At 43.6% G+C, this 4,417-nt stretch overlaps 2 pseudogenes; both read left to right on the forward strand.

Moving 5' to 3' along the window:
- Nucleotides 1–800: 800 nt before the first annotated feature.
- Nucleotides 801–1,035, forward strand: LOC139278907 (U2 spliceosomal RNA; annotated as a pseudogene).
- Nucleotides 1,036–1,164: 129 nt separating this feature from the next.
- LOC139279752 (U2 spliceosomal RNA) lies at nt 1,165–1,402 on the forward strand (annotated as a pseudogene).
- The last annotated feature ends 3,015 nt before the right edge of the window (nt 1,403–4,417 follow it).

The raw sequence follows: 4,417 nt of genomic DNA on the forward strand, positions 1-4,417 counted from the left end.
CACTGGTCTGAGGTCATGAAGCTTCTTTGGTCACTGGAGCCAGATCCTGGGGGCGACTCTGATGGCAGTGACGGCCTCCGTAATCTGGTCCCACATCGTTCTTTCTGGAAGGTCTCCTGGCCTCTGTGGATAGAGGACCTCTCTTGCAGTGTTGACGCCCTGTACAAAGCTGGAGTGCTGTGTGCGAGACCCTGGGTGCCCTTTCCTTGGTTTGTTGAACCATTTGTGTTCGTGCTGAAGCACATTTACCATTTTTTACGTGCAGAAGGCAGTTCAGCTTGAAGAGCTGAAAACTGCCATTTTGGAATTATTTTTAATGCATTTGTTTCAGATTACTGTTAAGCTCTAAGGGCTAAAGACTGCCTATTTTTAAATTATTTGTTTTAATCTTTAAGGGATCAACACTGCTTTCTAAAATGACCGGCTAGCTTTAAGACAATGCTCTTGCTCCAGAGATGCTACGGCCATGCTGCACTGGGCCTCCTGCTGAGAGTAGCGCTGGAAAACCCGTCTTGCATGATAGGTTTAGCGTGTGCTCATTTGAATTAGGAGGCAGCACCAAAATACCAGTGCTGCCTGCGCTATTATTTTGGGCGACCATTAACTTAGGCTGGCGATTGGGACATTTGTTCCTGGCATGAAAGGTGTTAAAGATTATATTTGTTTTTTTTAAATTATTTGATATATTTTATTTTCATTACACAGTGTAGCAGAGAAAAACATTCCACCTCTAAAACACGCTGCTCTCCATTTTGGGGGAAAAGATCTGCACGTGTGCTACTTCAGTACTACCTGGCACAGGTGCTTCTCGGCCTTTTGGCTAAGATCAAGTGTAGTACCGTTTCTGACCAGCCACCATGACCTCCGGGTGGTTTCTCCCTGGTCAGGAAGGTATATGCTTGCATTTTTGGAAACAGGAGGTGGGTGGGGAGGGTTGACCCATCCACCTCCACGGAGGTGTGTGGGGGACCTGACCCATCCACCTTCATGGCACGAACCTGGTATTGCAGTACTTCCAGGAACGGTGCAGTGGCTCTAGGCCTTTTGGCTAAGAGCATTGGTGCAGAGTGATCCTTGGCATGTGCAAGGTGACCTCTGGCGTTTGTGATTTGACAAAGAATTGGAACGATTGGCTACGAATTTAAAAAAAAACTACCTGGCACAGGTGCTTCTCGGCCTTTTGGCTAAGATCATGCGTAACTGACCTGACAGGGGAGTAACCATTACCCCAAAGTGGTTCTCCCTGGATCAGGAAGGTGATTCTCCTATGCTTTTTGGAAATAGGAGGTGGGTGGGGTGGCTTGACCCATCCACCTCCACGGAGGTGTGTGGGAGACCTGACCCATCCACCTCCATGGCACGAACCTGGTATTGCAGTACTTCCAGGAACGGTGCTTGGGCTCTAGGCCTTTTGGCTAAGAGCATTGGCGCAGAGTGATCCTTGATGTGTGCAAGGTGACCTCTGGCGTTTGTGATCTGACAAAGAATTGGAAAGATTGGCAACGAATAAAAAAAAACTACCTGGCACAGGTGCAGTAAGAACATAAGCCCTGAAATTACTGTTTGTGGTATTAGTAAATGACAAGTTCATATGTTCACTTAACATTCATCAATTCACTATATGGACTTGTACCTCTGCAAGGATGCAAACATATCAGTCAGAGAACTTTCACTCTCTAATGAGTACTTCTCGACTATAGATGTTAATACAAAACTCTAGCCACGAGGACTTGAGGGAATGGGGCAGTAAAATATAAATGTTAATTGCATTGTTGTGAGATGTGGGTTTTCTTTTTGTTTGGTGAAATCTGCGCGTGTTAGGTGGATGACACTGATTTTTAGCAGGCGTGTTGTATCTTTTCCGTTTTTCTGAGATGCGTTATTTTAATTTTTGTGGCAGATGCAGTGGGATTTTGCCGGAGTGTATTAGTCGACATTGTGACGATCTTGGTGCATTGAGTTTTTTCTGGGGCAAGTAGTGTGAGATAGATGGGTGCCTCAGAACCATGTTGCTGAGCAAAGGATTGTGTTTGTGTTGTGATGGAAGGGCAGTAATGGATTTAGTACGGGAATAATATTTACAGCTGATCAAGTTTGTGAGCTAGAGAGGCGGGGTGGGTGGGAAGGGGAGAAGAGAAGGGACTCTATCCTGGTCCGACGCCCCAGACATCTAAAGCTCATCCTGAGCACAGAACCAGAGCAGAACTCTTGTTTGTCCTCTAACTTAGGGGATAGAAATCAGTGAAAAGGAATTCTTTTAAAATAACAAATAAAACGCAGCACTGAGAAACATAAAGGCTAGGTGCAGTAATGGTGGTAGAATCTGGGAATGAGTCTGAAAGACTCATCAGTAGGGCTTTCAGAAAAAGTAATTTTTGAAAATATTTCTTTTTTCCTATGTAACATTTTTTCTATGTGCCCATATACGTCTCCCTCTACCATGTGCTATCCCTGATCAGCTGCCGGATCTGTCACTTCCACTCTTCTGTTGCTAAAGGATTTGCAAGACTATCCTTGGGGTTACTTGACATCTGATTTAATTTCTTTCTCTCTTGCATTTCTCTCAGAGAACACCGATGCTCTGCCCAGTGTCCGTCTTGGTGAAGCAGTCATGGTGAATTTGCAGTATCAAGGAGCGAAGCCCATGTCCTACTAATTATTCTCACTGAACCAACAGGCAGATCCATGAGGAACCATTGATAACGTTTGCAATAATTTCCACCTTTGCGATTCAAGTGTTAATGTGCCGAAAATTCCAACCTTGTACGAAGTGTGCACGGACCTGGCGAGACCTCACAAAAGCCGGTTTTCAGGCGCGATGCACATGTGCCGAAAACCGGCTTTTGCGATCTATCAAGATTTCCCTGTACAGATCCTCCACATCCCTGGGAGAATGACATCCGAGCAGGAGAGTTTGGGCGATTTGCCCAAACTCATGTCCAGCGAATGTCCTTCAAACTTTTACGCCTGGTAAAAGCAGGCGCATAGCTTACTTTTACTAGCACAAGAGTTTTAACATATATAAAAATTAAATTTAAACACTCATTTTTATATTAAAAACCCTGTCCATTAAGGTAAGTTTATTTTTAACACTATTAAAACACATTTAAAAAAATGCAAATTTTTTTTTTTTCTAAGACATTTAATTACATTTAATTTCAATTAATGTTAAATATGTGAGGTGTTTTATTTATTATGCTGTGTTTCGGTGTTTTAGGGGGTTATTCTCATTGATAGTAATAGGAACTCGTACAAACAGAGCTCCCATTATTATCCATGAGAATACTGCATATTGATTGGTGGTCCAGGCCCATGTGACTCCAGCATGTATGTACGTACCTGAAAGACATCTTCCCGTGCGCTGCGCAGCGAATCTAGGCCTCCGACTGGGATCCTACGTTCCTCCGGGATTACTAGGTACTTTCATAGATTTTTTTCGGGTCGGAGGCGTTCGTATGAAGGAAGCCTCCGACCGCAATTTTCCCCCTCACCCCCCACAATATTCAACCAATTAATACGACAACCTGACCGACTCCTCCCTGTCCCATTCTGTTTCCTTTTTGTCACTAATATGTCCCTTTTGGACATTATCCTATCAATGTGAAAAATACTTGAGTGACAAATATCACAATTGTCAATTGCTATAGATGTGTGTGAGTTGAGGTGCTGAAAGTGCTCTCATAACACTCGGGCTAGGTTTATGTATTTTTAAATTTAACATTAAAGGAGTTTGCAAAAAGATCTTGTGGAACAAATCTCTATACTGCAGGATCAGGACTAACCTAAATGGTAGACCTGATGGAGCTTGCTGTAATTGATATAATGGTTTCAATGTTGCTATCTGGATTCTATCTTTCAAAGTGTTCAAAATATGTATGATGTATTTTATCACTGTCAGAATGGTGGATACCACCACTTAGACATTCTGAAAACTTTGGCTTGGCTCATGGCTGTGGAATTATATTCTGTTGTACGCTGTGTGAGCTGGAACACTGAAACATGAAGAGCTTAGTTTACATTATTTTCACTGGAATGAATTCTCATGGTTCCTGGGCTATAGCATTAGAACTGACAGCCATAAAACAAAACACCATCACTAGGCTCTAAAAAAGCAAAACATTTTGGGGCCGATATTGCCCTCCCCGAAATGAGGTGCATCTACGGCTTTTTGGCATGCATTACCGCCGCAATGGATGCAGCAGTCATTAGAGTGAAATTCAGCCATTTGATTGGAAAAAAGGTGGTGGGAATGGGCTCTTTGCAGCAGTGTGGGGGCGGAGTGACCGATTGGGCCGAGAAATTCAGCTGATGCTGATTGACTGATAGTGAGGCAACAGCTCCCTGGCAGGTTTTACAGCTAGTCCCTGAGCACTGAGTTTGTCTCTGTTGCTTGTGAAGGAATGGCTAATGCAAGAGC

This window comes from Pristiophorus japonicus, chromosome 1, assembly GCF_044704955.1.
Source record: "Pristiophorus japonicus isolate sPriJap1 chromosome 1, sPriJap1.hap1, whole genome shotgun sequence".
NCBI classification, from domain to species: domain Eukaryota; kingdom Metazoa; phylum Chordata; class Chondrichthyes; family Pristiophoridae; genus Pristiophorus; species Pristiophorus japonicus.